Source organism: Acomys russatus, chromosome 1 (assembly GCF_903995435.1).
Source record: "Acomys russatus chromosome 1, mAcoRus1.1, whole genome shotgun sequence".
In the NCBI taxonomy this organism is placed as follows: domain Eukaryota; kingdom Metazoa; phylum Chordata; class Mammalia; order Rodentia; family Muridae; genus Acomys; species Acomys russatus.
Genome location: NC_067137.1, coordinates 38525232 through 38543501, shown reverse-complemented (window position 1 = coordinate 38543501; position 18270 = coordinate 38525232). Strand labels below are relative to the sequence as shown.

Below are 18270 nucleotides of genomic sequence, written 5' to 3'. Positions count from 1 at the left end.
AAATTTTTAGTCATTAAACACACTTAACAGACACTCTTACAATGATCAATATGAAATTTTCTTGAGAGGAGGAAAATGGTCAAAATGTTCAAATTCTGCCATACTCCCTACTGAATACCATGTAGTAAACAGATCTGAGGTGCATGTGAGAATGCACCAGAGATAAAGTAGTGAAATGTACAATGGAAAAGTTCAAACAGGTAGATAAGAAAACTGGAGTAACCCCAGTGTCCACTAACTGATGGGTACAGAAGTGGAGGGAGGCCCACATCACAGAATACAACTCAGCAGTAAAAGGGGAGGAACTGCACGGACAGGGACGAATCTCATAATAAATTATGTTAAGAGTCCAGCCAATGTGCAGGAAGCAGATCACCCGTCCTATAAAGCAGAGGGAGGTGGGAGGAGGGTGGCAAACGATTACAGAGAACCAGGAAGAAAGCTGTCCAGATGAGGGGCATGTTCACCTTTCTGACTGTGAGGTCAATTCGTGGGTATATATGCAAATAGCAAAGGTGGCACTGTACAGCCTCAACACAGCCCTTTACTTGTGTTGACTGCACCTCTCCAAGTTCTTCCAAAGCCCTGGCACTTGACCTTCACAGCACTTGCCATTAAGATCATGAGCTCTCAGGCTGCACGAGGGCTCCATTTTAGGGGACAGAACATTTTCCTGTTCTTCCCAAGGGAGATGGAACCCTACTCTAAGATTAGCAACAGCTGCATCTTTTCTTTGGGATCAGCACTTTACTGCTGAGACCCAGTACTTGGCTGGTAGCCAGATATTAAAAGTCATCCAAGGGAAAATCCAGAGAACAAAATTAGCAAACAAGGAAAGAATGGGGTGCTGGTGAGAAAACAAGGCGAGCAATTTTGTCTTGTGGATTTCACCAAGTCCTACTATAGACTCACACATGTACAAAGCAGAAAGCTCTCTAAAATACGATCCCTTACAATAAAGTAAAATGGCACCTGAAAAATGATCACATGTATCATTTGCAAAGGTGGAAAAATATTAGAAATGAAACAGTTAAAAAGGTAGTTCATTTATTTCAGGAGTTTAATACAGAAAAAGAAAGAGGCCAGGAAGATTTAGATAAAAACACACAGCTGACAAGTCACATGAAACAAATTAACCGAACCCTCATGCCAGCGTTGCTTTCAGCCTGAATGAGAACAGTGTTCTCAGCACGGTGAACAATGCTGCTGTTCACAAGCCAAACGTCTACTGCTGCTTTCCAGATTGAAGTCTCTATTTTAACCTTTTGCGCTCAATGCATTAAGCCCTTCTGTTAAAAGAGACATTTATGTAAATGATAATCTTTTGGCAGTAGGCCATCAAAATCATATGGGCCTTTATTTTTCAGATATTTTTTCCAAAGGTTAGCATTTAAAGAATTTAAATAACTTCACTTTTCAATTAAGAGTGAATTTAAAATTTCAGCACTATGAATCATGTGAACTAAAGTTGCCAGCAGTTAAATGGCCCATAGAAAGCATTTTTACAATCTCAGGCATCAATGAACTCCCAGGAAGTTCAAGTGTAGTTACTTTTGATGCCATTAATCGAACAGCACTTGTTAATGCCAACATCCATGTAAGTTAAAGCACTTGATTATAAATGACAATGCTTTATAGATGATACATATTAATTACTTGTCAAAAATTACATAAGCCATTCATGTCTCTTCCATTCAAAGTAAGGCTCAAAATTACATGGAAAATATTATATCTTAAAGTATAAGCAGATCCATAAAGTATAACTTACAAAGAAAACATCATATTTTTAAATCTAATCATCTAATAACATAATTATTTAATAAGTGATTAAAATTAAGATCTACCCCCACCCCAATTTTCACTCACTGATGATCAAGCCCAGGGCTTCATGCATGCTAGGCAAACCTATTATCTTTATAAACTCTCATCTGCCTTGGAACTATATTACACTTGAGTCAAATTTAACTTCCAGAAGACACTCACATTAATACATGGACAAAAGTCAGTACTGGGGGGCTGGAGAGATGGCTCAGAGGTTAAGAGTACTGGTTGTTCTTCCAAAGGTCCTGAATTCAATTGCCAGCAACCACATGGTGGCTCATAATCATCTATAATGAGATCTGGTGCCCTCTTCTGGACTGCTGGCTCACATGCAACAGAATATTGTATATATAATAAATCTTAAAAAAAAAAAAAAAAAGTCAGTGCTGGGCATGTAGTTTAGAGGAAGGGTACTTGCTTAGCATCTAGATGGTCTCAGGTTCAATCACGAACAATGAAGAAAAAACAACAAAAGCCACCCAACTGTATTGCCAGAGTCAGAAACAAAAGATAACACACAACTAATTTTTAAAATAATTTTAAGTTATGTAATAGCTATGCATGCCTGGATGTGCATGTATGCACACATGAGTGCAGAAAATCGTGAAGGCCAGAGGCACTGGGTCCCCTGGAGCTGCCATCTGGGAACCGCACTCAGGAAGGTCAGCACGTGCTCTTCTAAGCCTTCTTCCTAGCCCCGTAAAATTCATCTTCATGAGCACTACTATCTGTGAAAGACAGTCAAACCCTAGACACTCTCCCCACCTGTCTCCACCCATTTAATTCTCAGGCATCCTTCACATGCAGCACAATTCTCTACTTCAAGAAGGCTACCTCAAGGACAGCTCACATTCCTCTATGACAGACCCAAAGCTCTCCTGCACGCCCCATGTACATCTACTAGTGGAAGTGTCGCCTTCTTCTTTTTCTCCTCCTCCTTCTTTTTTAGCTTTTCAAGACAGGGGTTCTCTGTGTAGCCTTGGCTGTCCCGGACTCATACTGTAGACCAGGCTGGCCTCAAACTCACAGGGATCCACCTGCCTCTGCCTCCCAAGTGCTGGGACTAAAGGCGTGCGCCACCACCACCCGGCAGGAAGTGTCTTCTTAAACATCTCACTCCCCTTCCAAGTTGTCACTTCCATCAAAGTTGAAAGCAAGTTTGGTTTTGATCACTAGTATATGTCCAGTCCCTAGCATATAACACTGTCATAGCACAATAGCTCAATAAATATTTGCTCTTCCTAAAGAACTCTATCCTTTCAGAATAATTTAAAGTTTACCCATTCTAGCCAGGTGTGGTGGTGTATGCCTTTAATCCCAGCACTCGGGAGGCAGAGGCAGGCAGATTTCTGACTTCCAGGCCACCCTGGTCTACAGAGATCCAGGATAGCCAAGGCTACACAGAGAAAACCCGTCTAGAAAAACAACAACAACAAAAATCAAACAAACAAAATATTTATGCATTCTGATACTGACAAAATTTTGTGCTTGAAAAGAGGACTAGGTAGAGCACAATGAGCTAGTCTTTGTATGTGGTGTTAGGTAAGGGCCCAGTTTCATTCTTTTTGCGCACGAGGGAACGTGCGTGCAGTGTCCAAGAACCATCTGCTGAGGGCATACTTTCTCTGCTGAACAGACCTGGCGCTCTTGCCAAACTCTACGTAGCCACAGTTGTTGTCTGGGTTTATTCAGTTTTATTGCCCTGTGTGTTCATGATGTCACTGCCACACTGTTGACACTGCAGATCTATGGGGAGCTCTGAAGTAGGAAAGGTGTGGGCCTTCAGATTCTGTTCTTTAGAATCACTGTCCTTTCTGCAAATGAAGGCTTTTGGGATTTTCGAAGACTTTTTTTACATCGGCTGGGAAGGGAACATTAGGCAACCCCAATATCCAAGTCATTTAATTTCCCTGTCTGTGTTCACTGAGTGTCTCCCACTCTCTCAGCAATGTTGTGGTTTTCAATGAACAAGTCTTTATCTGTTTTGGCTAAATAAAACACTTAATTTCCTTTCAGATAATCCACAGCATGAGCACAGAACACCAATGATCTTTGATCATTCTGTTGATGTGTATCCTGAAAACTGTTGGACTGATCAGTTCCATAAGTTCTGTAGATTTTGGGGGACATTCTCTATATAGGATCATAGTATCTGTAATTAGAGATAGTTCTCTAATTACTATATACTTTGAGTCCTTCTATTTTTGTTGTCTTGTCACTATGGCTAGAGTGCCAGTTGGTACAATAGAGATGACTTACTGTTCCATCCAAAAATTATATTTTAAAATTTTATTTACTTGTTTATTTACTTATTTCTGTATATGAATGTTTTGCCTGCAGGTAGGTATGATCATTACATACAGGCTTGGTGCACGGTATCAAAAGAGGCATCAGATCTCCTGGAATTGGAATTATGGATGGTTGTAAACCACCATTCTGGGAACTGAACCAGTGTCCTCTGCAAGAGCAACAAGCGCTCTTAACCATCTTGCCACCTCGCCAGCCACTCTTACCATAAACACTGCAGTTATATAAGCCAGCAAGCATAAAACCTAACATTTACTAATGTGAAGCACACCTGACTGCTCCTCAGAGACATGTGAGTACCTGACTATCTTGTCACCTAGCAAAGGCCAGTGCCACTTCTTTAGGCTTTTAAGTGTATAATCCAGGTTACGGTGCCACCTCTAAGATCCCACCTCAGCCTCTGATCTTGAAATGACAGTCTAGCCTCAGTCAGTACTTTTGTTGCCTTTCTGAGTGGACGTGGAAACAAAGCATCTCCAGCACAGCTTTCTCTCCCAAATGCCGGCTTCAGAACTTTTGTTTGGGGCTTGCTGTTTGCTTGTTTTTTTGTTTTTTTGTTTGTTTGGTTTTTTTTTAAGACAGTTTCTCTGTGCAGCCCTGGCTGCCTGGAACTAAATATGTAGTCCAAACTGACCTCGAACTCACAGAGATCAGCCTGCCTCTGCCTCCAGAGTGCTGGGATTAAAGGTGTGCGCCACCACACCCAGCTGACTTACCTGTTTTTAAAATGGAAAAAAAAAATACTGTAAAAGAATGCTGTGTGTTAGATTTTGGCACAATAGCACCAATACAGAGGGCTCTGCTAACAAGTCATCCTGACTCTGTGTCAAGTTTTGTCAGAACATGGACTAAGAATAGAGTCCTGTGAAGAGAATTCTGAGTGCTTGTGAGAAAACTCGAAGAAACCACAACAAGTCTTGTGACCTCAGTTTCTTAAAAATCACAGAGGTGCAGCCAAGGCTACACAGAGAAACCTAGGAGCGGGGGAACAAAAAGCAAAACAAAACCTAACAACAACCACCAAAAACAAAACAAAAAAACCGAAAGTACAAAATCCACAGAATTGTTCTTGGATTAAGCTTTCAAGCTCCTCCCAGATACTGCAGATAAGAGTAAGTTTATTTCAGATTATTCATTATAACAGACTATTGCTGTTTGCCTGTATGGCTCTATGGAAAACCATGTTTTTGCTACATGCGGCTTGCTTTTGTGATTGGACGGTTTACTCAAGTGACTCTTCTTAACTCTTGTGGTATAAATTGTCTAGTGCTCTGAATAAAGTTGCCTATTGCATGAGACTTTAGTCTGTCTAATTTTCAACTCCATTCTCCCAAGTCCCTTTAACCACCTTTAGAGTAGCTAACAGTTTCAGACTCTGGGACAAAACATTCCCTCTCCCTCATGCACACAAGTATGTTTTCACTGTTTCTTAAAACCTAAGCCATTTCTTGTTCACAGACTTATATAAGAAATCACATTCTACCACACCCTGTGTTCGAGCATGAGTGTAACAATCAAGTTGAAGGCTGTTTGTGGCCTGAGCAATAGGTTTGCATTAGAGAAGCAGAGCAAAGGTTCGATAATTACATACTACACGCTAGTGGCTGCCTAAGGAAAAAAGATTCCCAATGAATCTTGTAAGTCTCTGATAAGATTAATTAAACACAGGGCTGGAGAGATGGCTCAGCAGTTTTAAGAACATTGGCTGTTCTTCCAGAAGACCCAGGTTCAATTCCCAGCACCCACATGGAGTAGAATAAAGCATTAGAAAAAAAAAAAAAGATTAAACTGAATTGTCATAAAAAAGGAAGTTTAAAAACTGGCAATATTTGCATCTATTTACAATGAAGGATTTTCTTGGTACACTATAAAACTAGAGATGCTTAAATGAACCTGAGACTTCAATCTTCATACTTCACTCTTCACTTTCATAAATTCTTCAAAACCAGATCAGTTTTCTAATTGACATGCTTAAAATATTTAATTGGAATAAATTGTTTTTATGAACTATTTTATTTAAGAATCCTGCATAAGATTCATTTAGCAACTGCTCTGCAGTACAGATATCAGTACATTACAGCACAATGCTGCATGGGAGTGAGCAGGGGACAACAGAGATGACCACATGATAATTTTAATGTAGGATAATGAGATGGTTTCAATACAGAGGTAAGAAGCAAAATAGCTCACAATAGACTAAATCTGAGCACAGTACTATCCCCTGAAGAGCTCAGCCTGATTTCTGCCATCAGAAGTCTGTATTTTAAAATGCTCAAATGAAAGTAAATGAGAGAAAGTTTTAATTTTTTGAGACAGCACTGACAACACCACAGGTTACTGTCAACTGATAAAAGAGACGTCAGGCACAGTAAATAGACACTCTGAATGCAAAGCTAGTCCACAAGTGTCACAGCTTAAAGATTTAATAACTTCAATAATGCTTACCATTAAAATTATTTACTTACTTATTTATTGGTTTTTGTTGTTGGTAGTTGTCTCATTTTTGAGACAGGGTCTCTCTATGTAGCCCTGGCTATCTTGGAAGTTACTCTGTAGACCAAGCTGGCCTCTCAGAGATCTGCCTGCCTCTGCCTCCCAAGTGCAGGAATTAAAAGTGTGGGTCAACACACTTGGCACATTTAATATTTTTAAAGCCTAAATCTGTAAGCAGACAAAAATTCTATATCTAATCTATGTTTTTTTTTCAAGAATGAATTTAATAAAATTATAGGAGAGAGCTGGTAGATCAGTGGTAGGTCACTTACTTAGCATATACAATACCTTTCTACCCATATAGTACATGTGTGCATGTATACGTGTATACACACAAAAATTCTTTGAGAAAATGTAACTATAAAACTTAAAATGCAATGTCATATGACTACATAAGCATTTATATGCCTAGGGTTGATTCTCAGTAGTGATAAATGTCCTGTGATGGGAAGGCGGCTTGTTCATAAAGTGCAGGCATGATAGCACATACCTGTAATCTCAGCCCTGGGAAGGCAAACACAAGCAGATCTCTGCAGCTCATCGGCTAGCCACCCTAGCCTTCTTGGTGAGCTACATGCTACTGTAAACCAAATACACCAAAGTGTAAAAAAACACCAGGTGAAATCAGTTAGAAGAAGAAGTGGGGAAGAGCCTGGAACACATTGGCACAGGAGGCAACTTCCTAAACAGAACACCAACAGCCCAGGCCTTAAGGTCAACAATTAATAAATGGGACCTCATGAGGTGAGAAGCTTCTGTAAGGCAGGAGACACTGTCAACAGAACAAAGCGACAGCCTACAGACTGGGAAAAGATCTTCACCAACCCTACATCTGACAAAGGTCTAATATGCAAAATATATAAAGAACTCAAGAAACTAAACACCACCAAACCAAATAACCCAATTAAGAAATGGGGCTCAGAACTAAACAGAGAATTCTCAACAGAGGAATACTGAATGGCTGAGAAACACTTAAAGAAATGCTCAATGTCTTTAGTCATCAGAGAAATGCAAATCAAAATGACTCAGAGAGTCCATCTTACACCCATTGGAATGGCTAAGATCAAAAATTCAAGTGATACCACATGCTGGTGAGGATGTGGAGAAAGAGGAACACTTCTTCATTGCTGGTGGGAATGCAAACTTGTACAACCACTTTGGAAATCTATCTGGCACTTTCTCAGAAAACTGGATATAGGGCTTCCTCAAGACCCAGCTATTCCACTCCTTGGAATATACCCAGAAGATGCTCCACCACACAACAAGGACATATGCTCAACCAGGTTCATAGCAGCCTTATTCATAATCGCCAGAACCTGAGCCTTATTCATAATAGTCAGAACCTGGAAACAGCCTAAATGTCCCTCAGTAGAAGAATGGATAAAGAAACTGTGGTATATTTACACTACGGAACACTACTCAGCTATTAAAAACAAAGACATCCTGAAATTTGTGGACAAATGCATGGAACTAGAAATGGTCATATTGAGTGAGTTAACCCAGAAGCAGAAAGACTCACATGGTATATACTCACTTATAATTGGGCACTAGCCCAAAAGGCATGTCCCATGAAAGTCTTCACTTACCAGGAGATTGGGACAGATGTGAGGACATCCCACTGGGACTCTAGGTAAGACAAATACAGGAGATGGGGAAATAGAAGGATCCAGAGGGTCTTAGAAACCTACAAGAAGAACATCATGATGGGTGGATCAGGGCCCAGGGGGTGTGCTCAAACTATTGCACTAACCAAGGACAATACAAGTAGTAAACATCGAACCCCTACTCTGATCTACCCAATGGACAGGACATTGTCCACAGATGTGTGGAGAGCGGGGACTGACTCTGACATGAACTCTGGTGCCTCATATTTGACCACCTCCTCTTGGTGGGGAGGCCTGATGGCACTCAAAGAAAGAATAAATAGGCTACCAAGGTGAGACTTGATAGCCTATGACCATATAGTGGGGGAGGAGGTCCCCTTTGGTCATAGACCTAGGGGAGGGCAATAGGCTGAAAGAGGGATGGAGAGAGGAACGGGAGGATACAAGTGATGGGATAACAATTGAGTTGTAATCTGAATAAATTAATAAAATAAAAAAACAAAACAAAACAACAACAAAAAACCCACCAAGGTGGACAGTTTCTGAGGAATGACACCCAAGGTTAACTTCCACTCCCAGACACAAATGAATGAATAAATGGAAATTCAACCATCCACTACATTGTTGTTCCCCAACCCCCCCCCCACCCCCCCACCCCCCCACCCCCCCCACACACCTTTTCTGCTATGGAAAGGGAAAAGCAAACCGCACTAGACTTCATCTCATGCCTGGCCATGTACAGTATCCAGTGAGACATCTCCATCTTGTGGACTTCATGAGTATTGCAGCATGCTTTCCATTAGCGCCTCACCTCAGAATCAAAATAAGCTGACACTGTTACTGTATGCTGGTTTTGTTTTTTTTCTTGTATAAAAACTTTAACAGTTTATTTGATCTGTAAAGTTATGTCTTAAGACCTTTGGTAAATATGGGTCATTCAATAATTAGAGTTGTTTAAAAATAAATAATGACATAATTTCCCTACATGGCGAAATAAATTGTGAACCTGATATAAATCACTGCATATTAAATGCATTTCTATATATTAAAGCATATTTCAGAAAAACTGACTTTCCTGTTTGTATCCTATAGTCTTGGTTAACAAACTTCAGTTTCATGTTGATGTTATTAATACAAGGCTCTGGAACATTTAGGATTATTTCTTAGTTTCTACCAACAAAAATGTTGACAATGATACCATGAATTTAAATGCTGAGAAAAATACTTTTAAAACCAGCTTTATCCTATTAGAAGCAAAGCAAGCTCTGGAGGGACAGCTCAGCAGTACAGTGCACATGATGGGCCCCAGAAGTCTAATGCTAGTCAGTCCTACCTCTCTGTCTCTGTCTCTCTCTCTCTGCAAACAAAAAGCTAGAGAAAAACATACTTAGAAAGCAGCCAGTTAATGAACATAACAGTGTAAAAGCTTAAGTCAAGCACCATAAAACACAATCTTCTGATGCTACCACACACAATCAGAACTGAGTATTTATGTAGGGTTTCATGTAGTCTGTAAAAGTCTGCATTTTTTAATAGAAAAGATAAATTTCATGTTCTATAAAGTTTGAACCAGGGTATCATTCTTACTAATACATATTCTATTCATAGGCATATCACTGAAAACAGTGTTTTTCCATCTCAGACCCACAGCTATCCTCTGCAACTACATAAGACTGTCTACAACAGGCTGAAGAAACTCTAGATGCAGCTCAGAGATTGTAACTCCTGCTCTTGGTTTCCCTTGGTTATGCAGAGCACAGCATGGGATGCTGGGCAAAGTGCCCAGTCCACTGGATGCTGCTTACCAAGGGCAGCTCAGGCACTACAGTCAGCAGTGCCTTCCTTAGCATGCACCCAGCACAGGTCTAACTGAAACAGGTGTTCAATGACCTAACAGAATCAGAACTATTAGCATAACAAGGTGGAGCTGTCTACATCACGCAGAGCCTTCCTTTACTTTGTTTATTTATAAACTTTTGGTGTCTTGTCGCAAGGTTTTGCAATATAGTCTAGGCTGGCCTTGAATTCATAGCAATCCTCCTGCCTCTGCCTGCTGAGTGCTGGGATTATGAGCATATGCCAGCAATATCTGGCTACATTGACTCTAATTAGGACATTGGCGATCATCTGTAAGGCTGTATTGGTAACGACCTGCCTCAAAGTGTCAGTATGCAAAAAGTCTGTGACCTACTGCTTCACCAAAGGTTTACAAACACGAGAATCTAGAAAAATAAACTTGGTTACAGGCTACAGAAATGCTGCTGTGATTTTATTGTCAGATGCCAAAGGAGAGGAGCCATAAAATTTTAGGTGAAGTATGTAATCACCAGTCATGGTGGGCTTCAGCCTTACAATAAGCACAACTTCACAACAACGAAGAAACATTTTCCCTGCATTTAGAAGCAACAGAGCATCTGGAGGATCCCATCCTTAAGATAAAGCAAGGCTTGCCACCCGCCACCTTTAGGAACCCACACCTTTCTCAACCCAAATGCACCATTAGATTTCCTCACTCTTTTCAGAAACACTCACTTCGTCGTACTCTGTATCTTGCAAAGTATAAGGAAGTTATAATCTCTGGAGTTTACTATCCTAAGGAGGAAACAAAGACTAAAGAAACAGCAAAGCAAGCCTTGGAGAGTGAGTCCCATGGTGAAGCCTATGAAAGCAAGAACCTGAAGTGGGGTGCCTGGGTTAGATTACAACAGGCTTCCTGTACTAGCTGCACTTAAGAGACCAGAAGAGTCAGGCACAAGGCAAGGGCAGATGGAGCAGAAAAAGAGCAGGTGGGAAAGTGTATGGCCAAAGTGAGAAAGCAGAAGGGGCTGGAGGCCATGCTGGCAATGCTTGAACTCCAGTACAAACCTGATTCCCACAGATAATTTTGACCAATCATTTTCCCTTATCCTTATTGCTCACTGTGTTAAAGTCTATGACTTCTTAATTTTGTAAATTGATTTATTTACTTGCTTTTAATGGAGATGGGTGTTTTGCCTCCTCGTATGTCTGTACACATATGTAGTCTATAAGCCTGGTACTTGAAAAGGCCAGAAGAGGGCACTGGATCTTCTGGGCCTGGAGCTTCAGATGGTTGTGAGCCTTCAAAGTGAAGGGAACACAGGTCCTCTGGGAGAGTAGCAGGTGTTCTTGCCGAGCTCTCTCTCCAGCACCAAAAGTCCATGTTTTGGTTACCCATAAATCAAATTCACTACTACTCCAAAAGCAACCCATTACGCCAACCACCTACATTACTGCTAGCAGTCTTCAGTAATATAGAGATCCTCTTACCTGCTATACTTTTTTGGCTATCTCTGTCACCACTTTCATGTTCACTTTTCATGTTCATGCTCAGTTCACTTTTCAATGAGGACTATGGTTTATTTCACGCACAGCCAGCCCTACTTCTCACCTCCCTAATGCTTCTCTTTTCATTCTTTTCACGGGGCTTGTTGCTAATCACATAGTTTATATTTTGCTCATGTGCAGAACTCCCTGGGACAGGGACCTCTGCCAGCTTTGTACATGGGCATCTTACAGTAGTGTCTGTCCATAATAGGCTCTCAAGAACTATTTCCCAGCAGTCAGTACTCTGTGAGTTCAAGGCCAGTCTGGTCTACACAGTAAGTTCCAGGCCAGCCAGTGAGATCCTGTGTCAGAACAAAACAAAGGAACAATTTCCTAAATAACAATAAATTTTAAGTTGTTTTTCCCAAAGTAATTTCTCTTACACCTTTGGATTGGCTACAGATCCAGTAGCAATAACAGAACAAATCATCAGCAAAACACAGTGACAGATAAATCAAGAATGGTCCCAACCTGCCTAGTTAATCTCTTTCAGCATTATTTTCTCCAAACAACAGCAGCAGGTGTGTTTCCCAAGTGCATCAAAAATAAACTTTTAAAAATTCTGCCAGGCTGGAAAGAGAGCTCAACAGTTAAGAGCACTGGCTGTTCTTCCCGAGGACCTGAGTTTGATTCCAAGTACACACAAAGTGGCTCACAACCATCTATAATTCCAGTTCCAGAGGATTCTGACTTCTGAAGAGGGCACTGCATGCATATGACACAGACAAACACATGCAGGCAAAATATCCAAATACATAAGATAAAAATAAATGAATGTTTTACAAATTCTGCCCTTTGCTTTTATTTGTCTTTAAAAGTCTGGATTTAACAGCCATGCAGAGTGATAACACACACCTTTAATCCCAGTAATTAGGAGACAGAGGCAGGTGGATCCTTGAGTTCAAAGGCAGCCTGGTCTATAGAGTGAGTTCCAGGACAACAGGAGCTATACAGAGAGACCCTGTCTTGAAAAACCAAACAAACAAACAAAAAAGAATCTGGATTTACCAGTTAATTTCTATGAAGAATAAAAATATAAATGAACAATGTAAAATCAGAAATTCATATCTAACTGGCAATAGTCCACACCTCATTATACGGTTTGCAGTCTTACTTTGTTTTGTTTTTTTGAGACAGGGTTTTTCTATGTAGCCCTGGCTGTCCTGGAACTCACTCTGTAGACCAGGGTGGTCTCAAACTGAGAGATTCATCTGCCTCTGCCTCCTGAGTGCTGGGACTAAAGGTGTGCGCCACCACACTTGGCTTCTCTTTTCATATTAAACTTGCCCACCCCATTATTTATTTTATCTAAAGTATAACTTCTATTATAGTCACAGAATCTCTACTCCAGTGTAAACCTATTTAGTTTTCCCTCTTATATAAAAAAAAAAAATTACCAGATAATTTTTGCAAAGAACTAGGTCAGTCTCTTTCACAAAGACATAATAAACACTTAACCTCTACATTCCAAAATGTGTGTTGGGAATATCCACAGCACATGCTTATGAAAATAATAACACACAAGATAATAATTTAATAAATTTTGAATGATGGCAATATCAAAATCTCTTAGAAGTCCAACCATATCAAGTATATAGAATCTTAGTAAGATTCAAAACTACACATAAAAACTACTGTATCAAAATGCATGAAATAATGGTTTGAATAGATATTCCTAGAATATTCAATTTAAGACAGAAAATGAATATCAGTTCAAAAGACATATTTCGTACAAGGAGGATCATACTACTTGAAGTCATAATTTAAGAAAAATGACATATGAGAGAGAAAGGCTTGCATAATTCATCCAAGTGATAACAAGTGAAAACAGAAATAAAGGAGGCATGACAGGGGATTGGTAAGCTTTAACTAGGGATGATAAGATGCAACCAAGTAAGCTTTTGAAAGCTTTGGTTGAATATCAGAAAGGAATACAGGATACAATATTCACTAAAATATGACTGAATAACTTGAAGATATCAGTTAGAACCATAAAGAGCATATATTAATGTTCAAGGTTACTCAGCAAACAGCTGTTTCCATGAGATGGAAAGTAGTCATCATTCTTAAACCCCCTCAAAATTGATTCATTTTTAAAATCCAAGATTATCAAAAAGGATGCTACCTCTCACATAGAGTTCTGCCAACCACATCTTCTTGAGAAAAAGATTGCTTGAGCAGTGTCAAAACAGAAATTTAAAACATAATCTTCATGAAAACTACTCAAATTGATCTTTTAAAAGCCTCTATCATTGCCTTAAGTGTCTAAAATACCAGAAATAAACTTTTATACTAAAATATTTCAATAATTGTCTAAAATGCTGCAATAGAATGTAGACAGAAAATCTTTATCTACAGTTTTTATTTAACTCTCTTTCTTCTTACTAAATGTATGTTAACAAAAAAAACCCTCAAATGATCTAGACAAAAGCTTTTAGCTCAACACATAATTGCAAGAAAATTACAATAATTGTACCAATTAAAATAATCTTGAATGAACAGTATGTCATCTTAATGTTCCAATGGTTTATAGAGGGATCTACTTAATTAGCTGAAATTGCTTTCCAGCGCTAGTATCAAATGTCATTTGTTAAAAGTTGAACAATTTAGAAAATAATTTAACAAAGCAATTTTACCAAACACCAAGAACCAACATTTTCCTTTTCAGCTGAATAAAGCAAGCAGATGTATCATCAAATTGCTATAAAAATAAATGAAGCTTTTTATGGATTAAAAAATACATTTTACTACTAGCGTTAAAAATACTATTTTCTGATTGTTTTTACCAAATCAGATTTCTTTAATAAAATAAATGAATATCAATTATATACTGCTGCTTTTTGTCAGTTGTAAATAAAACTTTTTATTATTCAAATGACAAGCACCAAAGAACTCAGCTATGGGTAAGTAGAAACAGATATCTAAATTGCTAGAACATCTTTCAATAGATGGATTTTCAATATGTTGAGCAAACTGTCTTTCTATGGTTGTTCACTGCAAATTATTTTACTTAATTATTTTAAGTAAATTTCCTTATGAATTTTCAGACTGCTTTTTACACTTTCTTTTTTCCTTTGTTGGCTAACTACAAATACTCTCTGTAAGCAGTTATGGGCCTATAAGATGTATTTAAAAAGAAAAGCAGCTCAGAGTTACCCTAAATCCAGTCCACTCTCAGATGACAAGACCATGAGGAGTTGAGTCTAAAGTAATAGGTTGGTTAAATCACAAAAGAATGTTGGCATCACCTAATTTTATCTCTAATATATTATTCTATATTGATATGATCAAAATAAAATATTCCCCTTGAGAAATTTATTCCAACTTATAGTCATTATATGATTTTTAAAAAGTGCTTCCCTCTCCCAAAAAATTATTTCACAATATTCTACTTTCTTTCCTTTCTTTCTTTCTTTTCGAGACAGGGTTTCTCTGTGTATCCTTGGCTGTCCTGGATTCACTTTGTAGACCAAGCTAGCCTCAAACTCAGAGCAATCTGCCTGCCTCTGCCTCTCTGAGTGCTGGGATAAAGGCCTGCCCCACCACGCCCGGCTATAGTCTATTTTTCATAAAGGTACAATAACTGCTATTACCTTTAGACCACATCCTAAGCATTCCTCCTTTTTTGGTGTTGTTTGTTTGTTTGTTTGTTTTTCAAAACAGGGTTTCTCTGTAGACCAGGATGATCTTGAACTCACAGAGATCTCTGCCTGCCTCTGCCTCCAGAGGACTAGGATTAAAAGGCACATTCTACCATGGCCCAGCTTAAGCATTCTTTTTTGTCTACAGGACATATTTCCATTAAAAAGAGACCTGGTGACACTCAGAGGAAGGACAGCAGGTTACCGAGAAGAGACTTGGTCCCTAATGAGCATATACAGGGGGAGGTAATCCCCCTCAGGAACAGTCATAGGGGAAGGGAATAAGGGGAAAAGGGGAGGGAGGGAAGAATGGGAGGACATAAGGGATGGGATAACCATTGAGATGTAACAAGAATAAAATAATAATAAAAAAATTTTTTAAATATGAAAATAAATAAATAAATAAATAAATAAATTTTAAAAAATTAGAACTACCTATGAGGTTCAGATGGTGGAATCTGCAATGTAAATTTTAAATTTCAAGCAAAGCACAAGCAATTATTTCTCTGTTTCTTGGCTGCCACAATGAGAGCAGCTCTGCTTGCCCAGGCTCTCCCCACCAGACAGACAGAGAGACCTTTGAAACCATGAGCTAAATACATCCATGCTCTCTTAAGCTGTAGTCATAGCACTGAAAGTACAACTAACCCGGAAAATGAGTACCAGACAAGCAGAGTGACTGCTGTGGCCATTGCTGAGAAGCCTCTGACCTTGTTTGCAGGAAGAATCTGGAAAAGCTGGAGATATAGGCAAGGGAAGCTCCAGGATGCTCTAAGTAGAGCTCATGGGCTATTTATTGCAGGAGGAGCTCAAGGAACCAGGATGTCAATGAGAACAAGGACAGTAAACTGTTCATCTGGCTACGTGCACAGAAGAAGACTGTGCTGGGAACAGGACTAGAAGGCCACATATATTCCATTCTGGCAAAGATCCTGTCTATGTAAAAAATTTTTTTAATGTATTTTTTGTGTACGAATGTTTTGCCTGCAAGTATGTGTATGTAGTACATGGGTGCCTGGTATCCTAAGAGGTCAGAACATAGTACTGGGGACTGAGCCCAGGTGCTCTGCAAGAGCCATCTCTCTGGCCCAAGTTCCTGTCTGTTTTGTCCATGCCCTAAGACTTTTTGGGAGGCTTGAGTTTTAAAGTGATAGACTAAGTTATCTGACAGATGAAATGTCATTAGTTTTAGTCCTATTTACAAGAAGAATTGAAAGCAGAACAGAAGGATTTGAAAACCTTAGTTTCAAAAGAGCAGCAAAAGTAAGGCTCTGAAGGCAAGGAAAGTGAGGGTGCTGAAGGGATGGGGACACACCAAAGAAGCTGAGTACTCGGCACACTTTGATGTCATCTATCTGACACTAGATTTGCAGACATACAGAATGTAAATGCTACAGGGTTGTGGAAATCAAGCATGAATTTTCCAGAAAAGCCTAGGAAGACAGGCAAAGTGTGACAGGGATGGTGTGACTGCAGCAGCCCTGGAGAAAACAGTGCATAAAGTATGAAGGTGAGGGCCAAAGACACAAGAACAACTCAGGAAGTTAGATATTCCAGGAACATGGAACATCTGCTGAGGAAAGCTGCAGGCAATGAGCAGGGCAATCCCAAGAAAGGCCATGGAGCTCCCAACGGCAAGCTGTAAGACAAGAACGCTGAGCCCGTTGGATCTCAACATGATAGCACATGCCTCAGATGCCTGACGCGGAGCTACAGGATCTAAATTAGCCCACCTGGGTTTCGGTTCTGTCCTATCCATTTTCTTAGCCTCTCTTTTCCTTGCTTTGGGAGGGTAATCTTTACTCAGTGCCACTGCAACTTGCAAACATGTCGTTTTCGTCTTGATATTACAGGGTCTAAGAGCTAAGAGTTTATCTTGAGTCTTGGAGGAGATACTGAGCTTCAACAAGTGAACAATACTGAAGTGTTGAGGCTGTGAGGACAGATGGGTTGAGTGCACTTTGCTTGATGAGTCAGGCCTTTGTGGGGGGTTAAGGTAGAAGGTTATGGTAAAGTTAACACAGTTCCTCACAGAATATAGGCAGCAGCATCCCACAGGCTGCAAGCCCGGGCAGAGTAAAAGGTGGGAAGGGAAGCAAGCCCGCAGAGGTAGGTGTGCTCTACCTCTGGCCACCATCCCGTGAGCTCTCACAACACAACAGTCAACAATCATGAACCAAAATAAATCTTTCCTCCCTAAAAAAAACATAAGAAATAAGACATGAAACAATTATCTCTCAGCAAAGAGCAGTGATTTTAGACTTAAAAGTTTCTTACCGCCCAGAAAATGACTTAACTGGCAAATTATTTAAGCCATTTTTTTCTTCCTCTCAACTTATTTCAAATATGTATGCTTTACTTTCAAAGTTCTCAAAGCTCAAGCATTTAGAGGCAAATTATATGGCTATGTTTGCATTTGTATAGATGCACAAGACATAAAGAGAAAACAAGCACTCAGAAGATGACGTGGATGAAAGAGTGGAGCAAGTGAAGGCAATATTAACAGATGAGTCTGGAAGAAGAGTGGGGATGTGGGCATCGTTTGTGCTGTTCTTGTTCTTGCAATGCTTAAGTTTGAAGGATTTTCAAATAGAAAAGACAACTAAACATATGTATATCCTTCAAGGACACAGCCTGCCTTTTGATCTCCCCCTCTCTGCAGCCCACAGCCCCTGTAACACATAACAGCATAGAGAACAACTGCATAAGCTCTGCCTCTCAGTAGACATCGCGCTAAGTATACGTTAATGAAGAAACAACTAGGGCCAACAAAAGAAACCCAAGAAAGAAACTAAGCACAAAAATCCCCATTAATCTTGGCTTCTTTAAGGAACACAAGTTGAGCTGGTAAGGATTAGCAGTAGAATGTGTGACCACCATGCATAAGGCTCTGGGTTCTACACCTAGGACTACAACAGTAAGAAAAGCAACAACAACAGAAGAGCCACAGTTTCAGGGAGACATAGATCCAAATATGAACAATGCAGCATCTAGCAGGGGTACAGAGACTTCGTAACTCTTGCAGGACTGACTGGAATCAGAGACCTTTTTAAAAAATG

General features: G+C 39.7%; 1 protein-coding gene across 6 annotated transcripts in view; it reads right to left on the bottom strand.

Moving 5' to 3' along the window:
* The window catches only part of Kidins220 (kinase D interacting substrate 220), a 94079-nt gene that overhangs the window by 28849 nt on the left and 46960 nt on the right, over nucleotides 1-18270 (bottom strand). The gene's annotated exons all lie outside the window — the stretch shown is intronic.